Source organism: Eurosta solidaginis, chromosome 1 (genome assembly GCF_040869045.1).
Source record: "Eurosta solidaginis isolate ZX-2024a chromosome 1, ASM4086904v1, whole genome shotgun sequence".
In the NCBI taxonomy this organism is placed as follows: Eukaryota; Metazoa; Arthropoda; class Insecta; order Diptera; family Tephritidae; genus Eurosta; species Eurosta solidaginis.
In genome coordinates this window covers 142888765-142906448 of record NC_090319.1, presented here as the reverse complement: position 1 = coordinate 142906448, position 17684 = coordinate 142888765, and the positions used below count along the sequence as shown (strand labels likewise).

The 17684-nt window shown below is 42.1% G+C and overlaps 1 long non-coding RNA gene across 1 annotated transcript; it reads right to left on the bottom strand.

The window, feature by feature from the left end:
- Positions 1-9283: 9283 nt before the first annotated feature.
- On the bottom strand, positions 9284-16877 carry LOC137238505 (uncharacterized). The gene is made up of 4 exons (XR_010949204.1): positions 16550-16877; positions 15984-16157; positions 10423-10603; positions 9284-10352 (listed from the first exon to the last, which is right to left on the bottom strand). It is a non-coding gene; the product is annotated as an uncharacterized lncRNA (long non-coding RNA).
- Positions 16878-17684: the final 807 nt, after the last annotated feature.

Below are 17684 nucleotides of genomic sequence, written 5' to 3'. Positions count from 1 at the left end.
CTTGATCCGAAAAAAGAGTAAATCTAATCTGAATTGCTACTAAGCTTTAAGTTGTAGATTATTTAAATAATTGGAGTATTTTCTGAAGCTTAAGATTATTTTCTGCTCGCTTTAAAAAGATTTCAATTGGAAAACAAAAACCAATTAAACTAGTTTATTTATTATAAAAATACTTACTTTTCTTTATATCAACTGTATCAATTTAAGTTGCAAATTCATGTACATATGTATATAATAAGGTATGACGTGATCCTATTGCTGTCGGAATTAGACTTGAAACCAATCAATACTGCTAAGAGTTGCAGAATTATTGCTTGAATTGAATATTCTTGATCTGAAAAAGGAGTAAACCTAATCTGAATTTCTACTAAGCTTTAAGTTGTAGATTATTCAAATAATTGAAGTTTTTTCTAAAGCTTAAAATTATTTTCTGCTCGCTTAGAAAAGATTTCAATTGGAAAACAAAAACCAATTAAGCGAGTTTATTTATTATTAAAGTACTTACTTCTTTTTTATATAAACTGTATTAATATAAGTTCCAATTTCATGTACATATATAATAATAATGAAAATAATAAATATTGAAAATTCAATTTTTTTGGTTCATATTTTATTCATATGGCTGCTACAGGTAAGTAAATCTGCAGGTAAAATGCATGTTATATGGCGGTTATATAAATGGTAAAACCGCAGTAAAATTGACTGTCAAATGACTCGAAAATGTAGAGTGAAATGACGGAGAATATGCCCGCTAGTTGACGAGCATTGCGACGTGTGTGAGCAGCACAGCACTATGCCCACATCCTATAAGTGGGAGCGGAATGCACAAGCACATAAATAGGTACGAAATGGGGAAAAAATGTAAAAAATCTACTCTTGCTAGTGCAAACGTGACTAAAATTTAACAAGGGCCGTGACGGCACAATGACGGTCAAATGACTAGCCAAATGACGTGGAGCGTTTTTGCAGGGTTACCAGGTAGAAGCATTAGCGAAAATGCAACCCTCCCGTGTATTTTCCCTACAAGGCAGGTATCCGTTCCCTAATCGATTACTTAATCGTCACCAATAACTTGTTCACCAATTATCGTCTTAATGACTTTTACATTGCTGTCGTGAAAAAGGTAACGCATGCGCTCTCTCAAAATAGTGTACGTGTGACTCGCTTTCTCGCTCTTACCTATTGTGTTTTCGACATTCCTTCTCGCTCGATGTTATTTACATTTTTAAGTGACTTCATCAGTTATGTTTTCGTTATCGCTAACCAAAACATATGCAACAACAACAACACGGGTAACTGGCCTATCGGTTACCCGTATCGGTTACCTTCTGTCAAATCGCTTTTTCTATGAATGAAACGCGTCCTTTATGTTCAGATAATATTTAATTATAAATTATTCATATGTACAATGTTTTTTTACAATTTAAATTATTGCCTTATTACTCTAGCGAACTTTACATATGTGAATTTTTATATTTATAAACTATATAAATATATTAACGTCTATTCATAGTCGTGCCCTTTCCGAAACCTTGTTTTGAAGTTCTTGTTTTTCCTGCGCTGGTAGTGTTGCTCATCAGTTTGCAGTCATATTAGTTTGGTAGGTATAGTAACATCAGACGTAGGGAAATTAGGAAGGATGTCAGGAGTATCACCAGTGTAATAGATTGAATTATTTTAAATGTAAACTAGATGGCAACCTTAAGTTACCAAATGCATACTTCACCACAAATGCATCTCTGTTTAGTTGTCCTTTGCTCACCCCATTTCTTTCTTCTTTGTTCCGTCATTCGCATATTCCGTTACGTTGAGCGGTATAAATTGATCTACAAAATTCCGTCATTGGAAAATTACCACGCGTAGCGAACGGACGGAGAAAGATACTGGGGTAAGTAATGTGTCTAATTTATTGTCAACTTGAATGTTACATAACCTTTTTTACACAGAAATAAACTTGAATATGCTTGAATAAGCTGGAATAAGCTTGAATATACGAATTTGAACATAGTTTCGATCTTCTGGCAATTCATGTTCATCCCAAATCCGAATTATTTGCTACGCGACATCTTTATTTCCCGATCTATTGGATAACACATAAATTGCCTGTGTATGTATGTGCAGAGGTCACCGGTACGCCGAAGTCCGCGCCTTCAGCCAGAAGGCAACAAAATGAAGAGTGCCGCCACTACTAAAGTTGAGACTGTATCGTCTAAGTCAAATGCTATGTCTAAATTAAATGCACCGACTGCACAATCAAATGTGACACAATCTAGTACTCAAAGTATATCGGTAAGCGCGCCCCTACATAGCGCCCCACTAGATGTGCCAAGTAATATGTCGTTGAATCAGTCATGTGTACTAGCCGCCGGAACTTCGATTGTCGTGCCCAGTGTACCCGTAAATGTCTCGTCATGTAATACGTCATCACATGCGTCGTGTACTCCACCTATCAGTACACCGTTTGTAGTGCCGTCATGTGTCCAGACAAATATGTCAAGTTTTTCCAACAAAATGCCATCCAGTGCGCCGCCGTCCACTGCTACTATGTCGCCACCTAGTGCTCCCACAAGCGCGCCGCCATATAACGCTCAGCCAACCAGTATATTTGCCGCCATGCCAACAACAAGTACATCACATATGAATGTTAATATTTTTGAACCAAGTCCTAGCCCGATTTACCAGGTAAGCGAACTTTCCTCTAATTATAATAATGCCCATGTCAGTGTTGGTCCGGGTATCACCACCCCGGTCATAGTCGACGTACATAAGATCGTCTCCTTGTCTGACGCTACCACCTCTGCCAACGTCAACGCCGCCGCCTCTGCTGATGGAAACGCTGCCAGCTCTGCCAACATATACGCCGCCGCCTCTGCCAATAGAAACGCTGCCAGCTCTGCCAACATCAACGCCGCCGCCTCTGCCATTGCTAGCGCTGTTACCAACGTCAACGCCGCCACCTCTGTTAATGGAAACACTGCCACTTCTGTTAACGCTAACATTGCTTCATTTGTCAACTCCAATGCCGCCGCCGGATCCGTAGAATCCTCTGCCAACGTCTCTGCGCCGTGGAACGCCAGCAGTGCCGCTACAGCAGTGTGCACAAATACGTATAATGCATCGCAAGTTAATATTCTTTTAGCAATGCAACAACAATTTTCTAGATTGGAGCTGCAACTTAGGCAAGCAGAAGTTAAAATCGCAGATACCGAACGCCAACGTACAGTAGCAGCATCATCACATTTAATGCCACCAGCCACGTCTCCTGTTAGGTTAAATACATATACGCATCACCATTGTGTCGTGACGCCGGCTGCGCAGGTAGCCACTCCAACGCACAATAAATTCATTGCGTCGATCGGTAGTATAGTATCGGGCAGTGGTACCATGGGGTTGCATAGGCCTCACGTCGGGCAACCAGTATCGACGAGTGCATCGCCAGCAAATGAGCAGCCATATATAGTGAATTCAACAGCTTCGTTGAATGAGCAGCCAACCAACTATGCAACAATTATTCAGCCCAGCTACATTGCTACTCCTGATGGTACCCTGACCCAATTAGTAGGCGAGTCATATAGCGTCTCACATGAAGCCCCGCATACCGTTTCGTCGAGCTCCACGTCGTGCCATGGTCGGTCATCCTGGTCACCTAGCATGGCTCAACATTATGGTGTATCCAATACCAGCGCACCGGTCGTCACCTCCGCTCCAAACTTACGAGCGAACTTGTCAAGCCATACCCCGCCAATAAATTACATGCCACCACCCAGGAAATTGTTAGATTTACCATTGTTTTCAGGTCAAGCGGAGGACTGGCCCATATTTTATGCAGCATTCACAGAGTCGACGGCGGTCTATAATTATTCCAGTTTTGAAAATAACCAGCGTCTTAACAAATGCCTTAAAGGGGAAGCTAGGGAGGTAGTTAAGTCCCTATTAATACACCCAAGCAATGTGAATTTTATTATTGAGCAACTACGCTTTAGGTTCGGTCGTCCTGAGCAGCTCATTCGGAGCCAACTCAAAGTTATACGAGAGGTACCACCTATCTCAGAAGCTAATATTGGCAAATTAGTCTCGTTCGCAACCACAACTAAGAACCTTACAGTTTTCCTTCAGTCTATAGGTGAAGATAAACATTTGGCCAATCCAACCTTATTGGACGAACTAGTAGCGAAGCTTCCTCTTAATAAACGTTTGGATTGGGCTCGTCATTCTTCTTCTATTCGGCCATTTCCAACCATAGTAAATTTTAGTGAATGGTTAACTGAGGTTGCGAGCTTCGTACAGATGGTCCAGACTAGTGATGCAAAAGAATCTAAACGACGCGCAGTATTGCATACAGCTGGCGAACAACGTACTACCAAATGCATCGTTTGTCAAGGTGATCATAAATCTACTGAGTGTCGACGTCTGCTCAAAGCCAATGTACCGGAGCGCTGGAAACTGGTAAAACGATTACGTCTTTGTTTTAGCTGTCTTTGGCCTGGTCACTCTACTCGCGACTGCCGCCGCCGCAAACCTTGTTCAGTGAAAGGTTGCTCTAAGTTCCACAATCGTTTGTTGCATGAGTGTCAGGGTGATCAGCCAGCCAAATCTCAAGCGCCTGAATCACCAAGCCCTAACAATCCGGTCCTCAACTGCTCCGCACGCGCTAATGCAAATCTGCTATTTAGAGTGATTCCTGTTACGCTCTATGGACCAAATAAGCGACTCAATACGTATGCACTACTCGATGAAGGATCATCGATTACGATGATGGACGACTCTTTAGTAAAGGAACTTGGACTTCGCGCCGAAAAACGTCACGTAGAAATTCAATGGTTTGGAGGTAACGCCGTAAATCAGCCCGTCGCCTTGGTTGATTTGTTTGTCAGTGGTTTGGGAATGCAGAAACGTCATATGCTACGGAACGTCCATGATGTAGCCAATTTAAACTTGCCAATGCAAAGCCTCAGTCAGAGTGATATCCGTAATGTCGAAAGGTATCAAGGTAAAATGCCGGTACAGCCGTATCAAAACGTAACGCCTAAAGTTTTAATTGGACTAGACCACTGCCATCTCGGTCTGCCTATCCGGGCCACGACGACGAACCATGAGGGACCATACGCAGCGTTTACAGATCTCGGTTGTGTCATATTTGGACCGTCGACCACCCCGCCCCCAAGGAAGCTGTCTTGCCTTCACGTCAACGCATCAGACTGCCAGATGCACAATATGATAAAGGACTATTTCAGCGTCGATTCATTTGGAGTAAGAGCTGCACCGCCGATGGAAAGCGCAGATGATATGCGGGCAAAACGTATTCTTGAAGAAACTACATTGAAGTTGAATGATAGATTTCAAACCGGGTTGTTGTGGAAGTACGACAGGATCGAGCTACCAGACAGTTACAGCATGGCATTGAGACGCCTTGTGGGCATCGAACGACGTATGGCTAAGGATAACGAATTTGGCAAGGCCTACCAAAATATCTTCGAAACGTATGTCGTCAAAAATTATGCGCGTAAGCTGCTGCCACGTGAAGCCGCGGAAACAACGGCAAGGACTTGGTATCTTCCGCACTTTGGGGTGGTAAACCCCCAAAAGCCAGGTAAACTGCGATTGGTGTTCGACGCAGCAGCGACATCAAATGGATTTTCTCTGAATTCCCAATTGCTTAAGGGTCCTCAGCAGTATCGCTCTCTGGTGTCAATTCTATTTCATTTAAGAGAAGGTGCTGTCGCAGTATGCGCAGATATTCAGGAGATGTTTCACCAAGTCGTAATGCGCCCGGAAGATCGTTGCTCACAGAGGTTTTTGTGGCGCGATGGTGATGGTCAGAAGGCTCCCGATGTTTATGAAATGATAGCCATGACGTTCGGTGCGGCATGCTCCCCGTGTTCGGCCAACTATGTTAAAGTGAGGAATGCTTTAGAACATACAAATCATGATCGACGTGCAGTTAAAGCTATAATCGAACGCCACTACGTTGATGACTATGTTGATAGTTTCGATACCGTCTCCGAAGCCATACACATCTCGGAACAGGTTCGTCAAATACATAAAGGTGCAAGTTTTCAGTTGCGGAAATTTAGGTCTAACGCCCGTGAAGTTGTTGCTGCATTGGATGGTGAAACCACAGCATTGTCAATCAAGTCAAAGGAATCCAACACATCGGAGAAGGTTCTGGAGATGGCGTGGCTACCACAAAGCGATACATTTACGTACCGGCCGGAATTTCATGGATATTGTGCATCTGTAATCAGTGGTGATATTACGCTAACGAAACTATTACTGTTGAGTGTAATAATGTCCATTTTCGATCCATTGGGACTCTTGAGCCACTTAACTATAACAGCTAAGCTTATGATGCGTGAGATATGGAAGCGAGATCTAGGGTGGGATGAGCCAGTTACACCGGAAGTTAGCGCCATTTGGTTCCAATTTCGTAGACAAATGTTGAATGTATCAGACTGCCAAATTCCACGCCACTACTTCTACAAAGGAAAGCCAGAGTACTTGCAACTACATGTATTTGTTGACGCTAGTGAGGATGCCTTTGCGGCTGTAGCGTATTGGAGGTCGGAGACCTCATCGGGTGATGTAGTCGTTTCAATCGTATTTGCCAAAACTAGAAGTGCACCTCTCAAGCCGCTTTCCATACCCAGACTCGAGTTGCAGGCGGCATTACTTGGATCACGCATGATGTCGACAATAGTGGAGGAGCATACAGCGCGAGTAAACAAAATTGTCTTTTGGAGCGACTCGAGGACGGTCCTAAAGTGGATAGCCAGTGAGCATTGCCGCTATAAAGCTTTCGTAGCCCATCGAATCGCCGAAATTCTGAGTGTGTCAAAGCCGTCGGATTGGAGATGGGTACCCACAAAGGAAAACGTTGCCGACGAGGCCACTGGAGTTCACAAAGACGTAAATGTGGGCCCGTCCTCTCGATGGTATACGGGTCCAGCGTTTTTGCATCGGCGTGAGAGTCAGTGGCCAACAGGTACTTCCAATGATATAGCTACAGAGGATCATGAACAACTGCGCCCTAAATTTACACTTTTGGCTATTAAACAAATCGGTATTGACTTTGAAAGGTTTTCAGCGTATATAAAACTGAAAAGAGCCGTCGCCTGGGTCCTACGCTTCATTAATAATTGCAAAATAACCACCCGACAAGCCAGCAGTACATTGCAATACGGGTTGACTGCTTCAGAACTTGAATCAGCAGAGCAGTTATTGTGCCGCCAAGTGCAGAACGAAGCCTTTGCCGACGAGATAAGTCGGTTGAAGAATGGCGTCGCCGTGCCAGCTAACAGTTCACTGTTCGCTCTTTCGCCGTCCATAGACGTTCATAGACTCCTGCGGGTCAGTGGTCGTTTGAATGAAGCCAGCTGGTTGGCATACGACGCAAAACATCCGATAATCCTACCGCCAAAACATCCCGTAACAAAGCTTATCGTCTCCCATGAGCATAGCCGTATGAAGCACTTGAACACCGAGGCGACAATTTGTATGATACGACAAAGGTTTTGGATCCTGAATCTAAGAAAGGTCCTTCGTGGAGTCATAGCAGGGTGTAATACATGCAAAATTAAGAGGGCGAAGCCGCAGGCACCGCAGATGGGACAACTTCCGGAGGATCGAGTAACTCCATATGTGAAACCGTTCACGTACACCGGCTTGGACTACTTTGGGCCCGTAAGCGTCACAGTTGGGAGACGCACAGAGAAGAGATGGGTGGCCTTGTTCACATGCCTGACGATGAGGGCTATCCACCTTGAGGTTGCACATGACCTTTCAACGGACGCATGTATCCTTGCGTTACGCAACTTTATGAATAGAAGAGGGGTTCCAAAGCGGATACGATCGGATAATGGGAAAAATTTCGTCGGTGTGGACGGCGAGTTAAAGCGCTTCAAAGATGTGTTTGATTGCTATGAATTACAGAGCGAGCTGTCAAGTAAGAGCGTTGAGTGGGTATTTAACTGTCCTGAAAATCCATCGGCAGGGGGTGCTTGGGAACGCATGGTGCAATGCGTGAAGAAGGTACTACGTCATACAATGAAAGAGATACATCCAAAGGAGCACGCGTTTCAGAGTTTGTTGATTGATGCTGAGAATATAGTGAACTCTCGGCCACTAACGCATTTACCCGTTGAACCACAACAAGAGGAGCCTTTAACCCCCAACCATTTTTTGTTGGGTAGCGCCAACACAGCGCAAACTCCAAGCTGCATGGAGCCGCCGGAGAAGTACTGTTCCCTACGTAAGCAGTGGCATATCGTCAGGCAGATGCGAGATCGATTCTGGAAGAGATGGGTAGAGGAATACTTGCCAACACTGACCAGGCGGTCAAAGTGGTGTTCGCCTACAGACCCTCTGCGAGAAGGGGACTTGGTACTAATTTGTGACCCCAACGAGCCAAGGAAAGAGTGGCGTCGTGGCAGGATCCAAAGGACATACCCTGGCAAGGATGGTCAAGTTCGGAGGGCAGACGTGCTGACACCTACTGGCTCGGTTCATCGTCCTGCATCAAAGCTGGCCAAGCTCGACATGGTGGTGAATCCAGCGTGATTCACGGGGGCGGGGATGTAATAGATTGAATTATTTTAAATGTAAACTAGATGGCAACCTTAAGTTACCAAATGCATACTTCACCACAAATGCATCTCTGTTTAGTTGTCCTTTGCTCACCCCATTTCTTTCTTCTTTGTTCCGTCATTCGCATATTCCGTTACGTTGAGCGGTATAAATTGATCTACAAAATTCCGTCATTGGAAAATTACCACGCGTAGCGAACGGACGGAGAAAGATACTGGGGTAAGTAATGTGTCTAATTTATTGTCAACTTGAATGTTACATAACCTTTTTTACACAGAAATAAACTTGAATATGCTTGAATAAGCTGGAATAAGCTTGAATATACGAATTTGAACATAGTTTCGATCTTCTGGCAATTCATGTTCATCCCAAATCTGAATTATTTGCTACGCGACAACCAGAATCCAAAGAAGCATGGTGATTCATTTCGTCACCTCCGTTTTCTTCCATATCCGGATTAATTCCATACTAGTCATTATAAATAGCTTGTAGATGCCACATAGGTGTAACCATACCCTCAAGATATTTCCGTTCAAATCTTGTGGTGTACACGTAAACTTGTATTTGTTCTAAATTATTCACCACATTCTAAACATAGAAAAGATGTATTAAGTGCTTGCGTAAATACCATTGTGATTACAATATGGACAAACATTCAATTCTAAACTTTTCGTTGTTACATCAATTGTTTCAGCGTGTTGTACACGTAAATGAAAATTCATAGTTGAATGTATTTTCGTCTTCCAATCGCATAATTTACATTTTAAATAATGACTATTAGGCATATGAGAAATCTCATGGTCCAATAATTTGTTGAAGCTTGGTGTAGCTGCTTGAATATCACAAAATTTACATTTTGCACCACGTTCGTTATATTTAAATTGTAAATGTTCTGGTTTCTCTATACGATGCATAAAGTTTAGATGCTTTTTCCAACAATGTGCTGAATTTAATTGAAATACATACATTGGGCATTGTCTCATGATAAATTTTCCATAAATATACTGAGCCTCTTTATGTAGGCTCTTTTCTTAACATCTAATTCTGGTCGTACCGGATATGACAGTTTTGCTTCAGGTTATAATCCACACTCATACTATTTTCAGATTCTGTTTCATAATTTTCATCATTTTCAACATTGGACTTTGCATCAACATCATTATCATCATCGTCATTTTTTGATAACTCTGTTTTAAGCTTCATATTTATCAAAGGTTCATCTTCCTTTGTATTAGAATTAGAAACATTGTCATCTTCAGTTAAGTTTTATCAAGTTTAGCTTTTTTCCTAGGTTTAAATTCTTTACTATCCGTACTAGAATTAATACCATCATCAACATTTTTCGTGGTCTGTTTGGTTTTTAAATTTGCCAATGGTTCGCCTTTATCAGTATTAGAATCAGAATGGCCTTGGCCATCTTCACCGTGTTGCAAAGTAGGCGACACATGTTGGTGTTGATGTTTGCGCATATTGCGGATATGTTGGTGGTTCACTAGTCATTAATTGTTTAGAAGTTTCAACTTGTTGCGTTTGTTGTTGTTGTTGCTGGCTGATGATGTGGTGTTAACGTTTGTTGTACAATTTATTCGGGTGATTGCACATATTGTTGGTGTGTTATAGTGCTGGAAAACCTTCAGATATTGAAAGTCCTTGATTAGTGTAATCCCCACGTAGTGAACTATTCCTGTGACCGCGTCCGCGGTAACTATTACATCTGAAGGCGCTTAAGTTACAGGCATAGCTGACATCGCTTATATAACAGGTTGACTCTAAAGTAAAAACCAAAACAAAATATTAGAATCAGTGTTTATGAATAACATATTTAAAATAAGCTCTTACAACAACGTGATCGGTGGCTACATCCCCGTGAAAGTAGTGTGGTGTTCCTCCTTGTATAAACGTAGATACTTGATGTGCTCAACCGTGCAGTTTTCTTCTAATTTGAGCAAATGTATGTTCTTACAGCCACAGCTGGAATATTTGGGATATTTCTATCCTCACATCGTCAAAATCAAATTACCTAGAATGAAAAAGAAACTCATATCAGTAAGAATAGATTAAAAGTTTTTAATATAAGCCGAAAAGTGTTCCATAAATAGGGCTCCACACATAGCTCTTTTCCAAAGGCACAAGAGAAATTTCAGATAACTAGAATAAGGACCTGGTAAAGTAACTTCAAAGGCGATTTAGTCGCCACTACTTCGTATGCGCATTCCTCTACGCTCCCTTTCGGCATGCATCATCAATTTCGTCATTACTATAAAGGCCATCTTGCTCACAGCAATCCAACAATCTATTTGTCCGCAAATTCGTGGAACTAAATTCCTAGTGGAAGGTTCCTCTCCAAAAACTCTGTTTACAGACAGTCTTTCGCTGTGAAAACGAGGGCAGTGAAATATTACATGTTCTGCGCTTTCCAATTCGGACGGACAGCTTGGACAGAAAGGATCCTCCTTTATCCCACGCTTATGTAGATATTCCTTCAAGCCACCGTGCCCGCTCAATATCTGTGTGAGATGGTAATTTAGTTTGCCGTGTTTTCGTTCGTACCATACCGCTATATTCCGGACTAGCATGAAGGTTCAGCGCTCTTTTCTCGAATCTTCCCGCCGTTCTTGCCACTTAACTATTGTTCGTGACCTTGCGCTTTTCTTAGCATCTTCAGATGGTCGGCTGAATCCAATGCCATACAGATCGGCTATTTCACCTGAGAGTAGATCTACTGGGATTTTCCTGGATAAAACATGGATCGCGTCGTCGGAACAGCACATGCTATTCGTATAGCAGTAATGCGGTAGGCTGCTAGTATATCTTTTTGGTGGACCATTTTAGATCTGTGCCATACTGGTGCTGCATATAATATTATAGAGCTGGTTACGTTGGATAATTGCTGACGGGTAGCTTCGCTTGGGCCGCCGATGTTGGGCATTATTCGCGTTAGGGTTCCACTAACTCTAGAAACTTTGTCCCCCACCGCCCTGAAGTGCTCCCTAAAAGTTAGTTTTGAGTCAATGATTACGATTAGATATTTCAAGGAGGGCTTTGAATTTATTTGAAAATCTCCTATGGTTAGGACCAACTCATCCACAGTCCGCTTTGAGCTCATCAGAACAATTTCTGTCTTATTGCTAGCCATCTCCAGCCCCGTGTTTGTCAACCATTCCGTTATTCTTCCCATGGCGTCATTACATAATGCTTAGAGCAGATCAAGTTTCTTGGCCACTGCTACTACGACAATATCATCTGCATAGCCGACAATTTCCGTGCCTCCGGGAAGGTCGATTTGTAGCACCCCGCCATACACCGCATTCCAAAGAGTTGGACCTAGAACAGATCCCTATCTAATCTATCTATCTATCAAATTATTCGGAGCAGGTACGGAACTTGTCTTGGGTCACCCAAAGTGCACTCACGCTTCTCATGGCTCCAGCGGGTTAGCGGCTTCCTAGAACTTAAGCCACTTGCTGCTTCTAGATCTGACATCTGTCAGCTGGAGTCTTGGCCCGGCAAGCGCAGGGCACGAGCACAGAATGAAATCGATCGTTTCCTCCTCCAACTCGCACTTCCTACATCTGCTATCACTGACTAAGCCTAATTTAAAGGCATGTGACGCCAGAAGGCAGTGTCCAGTAAGAATACCCGTCATGAGTCTAGTCTACAGTTTAATGATAATAAAAATATAAGAATCAGTGTTTATGAATAACATATTTTAATTAATCTCTTACAACAACCTGATCGGTGGCTACATCGCCATGTAGGTAGTGTGGTGTTCCACCTTGTATAAACGTAGGTACTGTATATGCTCAACCGTGCAAATTGACATTAGCAGTAACATTATTTACATAAACATAGCTTGGTATTTGTGCAGGCCTCAATATAGCATACATTGGTCCAGTTCGGTGTGCACCAGCCACTGGTACAAACACTTTTGAATGCATAGCTTTCATATAGGATGGATGTCCAGCAGTGCTCCGGTTGTGCCAATATGTAATGGGCTGCTCCGTCTCTTGGCACGGCTGTATAGGTATAGGCGGGTGCAACGTATTACTAGGCTCAAGATCGGAAGGTACATAGATGGCTCGAAGACGCCAGAGGGGATTGGAGCCAGAGTTTTCGGACCCAGAACCAAAATATCAGTAACTCTAAAAGCACATCCGAGCATTTTCGAGCGGAAGTATTCGCCATAAGTTAGTGTGCTAAGCTGAACCTTCAGCGCTGATACCCCAAAGAAACAATTGCCATACTCAGTCAGGCAGTCAGGTTCCACTAAAGGCACTTGCGGCGTTCGAAATAAAGTCAGCACTTGTCCTTCAGTGCGTAGAAAAGCTGAATCAATTAGGAGCACACAACGTAGTACTGTTCGCCTGGATCCTAGGCCACAGGGGAGTGGAGGGCAATGAGGAGGCGGACTCCATGTTTAATTTGTTGCGTCTCTCCCACAAATTGTCAACCCCCCAGCAGATCCTTGCAGCGGGTCTGCGCCATACTCTCCTCTTCCGGGAAGGTATCGACCCCAATCCGGGTCCTTCTCCTGACCCCAGTACTGAGAAATGGGTTTGCCGGAAAAGAATCTTTTTAGGACGGTCATATATATAAGGGCCTGAAATATTTCAATGAAGTTCCTAATCACATAAAAAGTAGTAATAACTTCAATACTTTTAAAAAAAAATTTTATTGGAGCATTGTAAAACCCTTCCAATAAGATAGTTTTTTTTTCTTTTATTTTTTTACATGATATACCGGTACTGGAGCGCGAAAAGGGAATGGTAATAATGGTAGCAGCAAAATGCAACGCATCCGGCCCTAAGGAAGAGAAAATCGGTCGCCACCTGTAACTCCAGACAGTTCCAACAACTAATTTCGCTGGAATTCGGTATTTCCAGCTGGTATTTACTGTTGCTGATCGGAATCATTCGCATTCCGACAGCATAAATATAACAATAAAATTATATAATGTGTAGCAAAAATAACGAAAATAAGGCCAAATAAAAGTTGGAGCAAGGAGGATTGGAAACACGTCCTTTTCAACCACCCATTATATGTTGAGCTGTGCTAATCGGAATCTTCATGCATTCCGACAGCGTCTTTACTAAACAAAGTTGAGGGGTGATTGGATACACGTTATTTTCAATTTTCAACATCCAAAGACATGTTTAGCTGCATTGATCGGAGACTAATACATTCCGAAAGCTTAAAATACACATATAATTGAAAAATATAAGTTCCAAATTTTGTTGCCTTAAGCTGGGAGCACTGGAGGATTGGAAACGCGTCCTTTCCAACCTTCCTTTAATGAGTGGCTCCCAGACTCGTCCCTCTGTCACGCTAGTAAATATGCTGATCGGAATCACATGGCATTCCAACAGCATATTCAATAGAAATAAGTGATTATAACAATGAATTGTACTTAGTAGTTTAAGTTTTGGGCCTAAACAGCCGTAATAATAAATAAATTAAATTAAAAAAATAAATACTCTTGTCAGTGTTTCACGTGAAAGGGATGGTTGCATCGGACAGGTTGCTCTAGGCTAGATTCCAAAATCCAGCGTCCTCGTAACTTTTATAAATCTTTTGTGGCTCTTGTTGTTCACGGCCTCATTACATTATGAGGAAATACGGCACCTGAGAACACAGCCGTATGAAGCTAAAAAACACAAGCATGTCTTCAGTGAACTCCACAAACAGGCGTCGGACCTCTATGCCGGTGATTTCTGTACTCAAAGAACAAAACTAGCAGAGGAGGAACGCACTCTCCCTAGGGAAACGAGAGTAGTCACTCTAGCTCAACTTCGAGCTGGATAACGTAACAGGTTAAACTCTTACCTATCCAGAATCAACCCCGACATACAAAACATTGTCCTGCTTGTAATGTGTACCCACATGTCACCAACCATCTCTTTAACTGTATTGTGCAACCAACGCCTCTAACACTCCTCTCATTATGGCCCACCCCTGTTGAAACAGAAAGTTTCTTTGGACTCCCGTTAGAGGACATTGATGACAATTTGTGATCGGTCGCACCTATTGGATGGGGCGAAGCACTGCTACTACAACAACAGCAGGCGGACAACACGAAAAGAGAGGCAGCAACTGCATGACCCATCGATCCCGAGCCGTTCCTGCCAGTTGGGCCACAGGGGCATTTATTAGCAGAAGGGAGGGAAAAGAGAGAACACTGGCGCAATATGCCAGGCCTGAGTCAATCTAAGTTACTGTTAGGGGGTTACAGCACAACTCGATATAGGGCATTAATAGGCCTCTCAAAAAGATAACCTAAGAACCCCAACGGCTATTCTTACAAGACACTGTAGACTGAACAGTCACATGCAAAAGCTGGGTATAGTATCGAACAACACATACCGATTTTGTGATGGATCAGCAGACGGTGGACCATATCCTTCTAGATTGCGGCGCAATTTCAAGACGTAGGGCTAAGTTTATGGGCTCACCATGGCCAGAGCATTCCCACATTTAATCCCTCAAGCAAAGAACACTGCTGGGGTTCATCAAGGAATTCGGCTAGGATGAGGTGCTGTGAAGGAGATGTGCAAGTCACTGTGCAATCCTCAATAAATGATCTATCTATCTACGTTCCGGTAACAAGCACCATTGTGGTACTAGCCCCACCATCTCGGGAACTATTGATATGACTACATTAAACCTTCTAGGGATTGAATCTTAATAATGCCGGCAATGCGAAAGTCTGCTAAAATGCACCATTCTCCATGGAATGCTCGATATATAACTTTCCACGTTTTGAAACAGTGATAAAAAGAGCAAAATTTACAATAATTTTAACTGGCTGTGGGTAGTAAGGTGTTGATGTCCTCTCTTAACGCAATGTAATGACAACTGCGATGCAGGGAAAATGACAAAAATCTTGCAAATCTACTGATAATAATAAATTTTTCCTGCCCTTCTATGCAGTTCTATGCATACATACATATGTATTTTTCTCTCCAAATGCTAATTAATTGGTTTTCACATGAACTTCGAACTCTGTCGTATTTGCATTCTTCAGTTGATTATCAACAAAAGCATGACAAATTATCACTAAAAAATTCATACATGTTGCTTATATTTTTAATATGGTAGCCAATTTACTTACCCTTTCTGGTGCGATGATTCCTGGAAAATCGGGCCTGACTAGACGCGATTTTTTTTTGCCTTAAGAGAGCGTGCTTAACGCGAACCCTATCATGTTATGGCACAACTTTGGTGATGCAAAAAATCAAAGACATTTCTGCTTCTAGGATAGCAGCAGCAGCTCCCGGTGGCACCACATAAATAACAGTTGCATGCCGATCAGTTGCCTTTGCTCCGGCTACCTATTCAATTTTAATTCACATTACATTATCTATTATTGCAATTTTGAATCACTACAAATCAATATAAATTACCGAAGCAAATACTGGCAAACCAAGATGCGTAGTTCCACCCTTTTTTAGGGAAATACATCCAACCAGTTTGGTACCGTATTCCAAAGCATGTTGCTTGTAAAGTACCTTGTTTTTGTAGATTTCCTCTGATTTTGGCATATTCTGAGCTGAATCGCAACCCGGCGGAGATGCTATCTATTAGAATAATATAACATTTTTTTTATTATTTAAAAATGCACATACGTATGAATGAAAATCAGAAAGTAAATAATGTTGTTGTTGTTGTAGCGATAAGGACACTCCCCGTTATCGACTTTGGTCCTTTGCCGGATGCAGATCGGGTACGTTCCGGGAACCATTAAGGTACTAGCCCGACCATATCGGGAGCGATTTAGTTGACATAAAACCTTGTAGGCCATCCCGTCGATTCTATACAACTTAATATGGTAACGATTTAAAAGACGGTGCACCACCCAATTTTTATCAAAAATTATCAAACGTGGAATCACAAGGCGCGCCTCGAGCTCCGTTTTTATTATTATTTGATATTTTTAAATTAGGTGGTGTACCGTCTTGTAAAACTTTACCCTTAATATTATTTTGGGCGAAGGCCGCCAACGCAAAAAGATGGTCTCTGCAGCAATATTCTTAATTTCCGTCACATGTCACAACTCAAATTAACTTAATGTTATTTTGGGCGAAGGTCGCCAACGCAAAAAGGTGTTCTCTGCAACAAAATTTTTAATTTCCGTCACATGTCACAACTAAAAGCACAAGATATTTTTCGTTGTAAACAATTTATATTTTTTTTGCGTTTCAATGTTTTCCGGAATAATTAATGAACTGTCATTTCGATGACAGCATGAAACGTCGATGTGTTAGTGGAGAGCGAAAAAAGCTTTGAATGTGTGGGTGAACTGGTTACCTCCGTCTTGTAGGGTTGTTGTTGCCGATTGTACATAAACTGTCAATCGTTCTTTCAGTTTCTTCTGTCAAAAGTGATGGAAGAAGAAAAATGTCACATGTAATTTTCTTCAACAAAGCCAAAACAAAAAGATAAAAAAGTTGGTTTGCTGATGAAGCTGGGTGAAAAAGGCATTTTTAATGGAAAATAAAGGTAATTGACTGATTTTAAATGTATATATTTAATTTATTGTTATTATTTATTTAGATATAGCAGCTGAATCACTTCTTCAACGTTTCCAGCGCATCAACTCTTGGTAATTCTATACGACAGCATGACACGGATAATATGCGTCCATAAATATCGAGAGAGGTGTTAAAAGACGCGCATTGACCTCGACAACAATAATCGGAGGTAAAATATTTTGTGTTGGACAAGAGATATTTGCAAAAGAAGTTGAACATTTTCATGTGCGCGTTGTAATGTTGATGATATTTGTACCCACAAAAAAAATTGTGGACATAAGTGTTTTGCGCAGATATAGTTTTGGTTTCCAAACCGGTGTTGGACCCACCTAGATTAATTGTTTATAAGCGCGGCCGAAGGCCGCCAGCGCAAAAATACTATGGATCCCACCCCGGTCTCGAAGCACTCCGGGGTCATTTTTCGGTTTTTTGGGAATATCTTTTGAACGAGCTAAAATTTTTCTTTTCCGCCTTCGGATTATTGCTATTGGATTTGGTGCTGCATGTTATCTTGCACTCAAAGAAATGGAATATGATGAGAAATTTATAGATTTTCTGTCGAAACGTTTATAT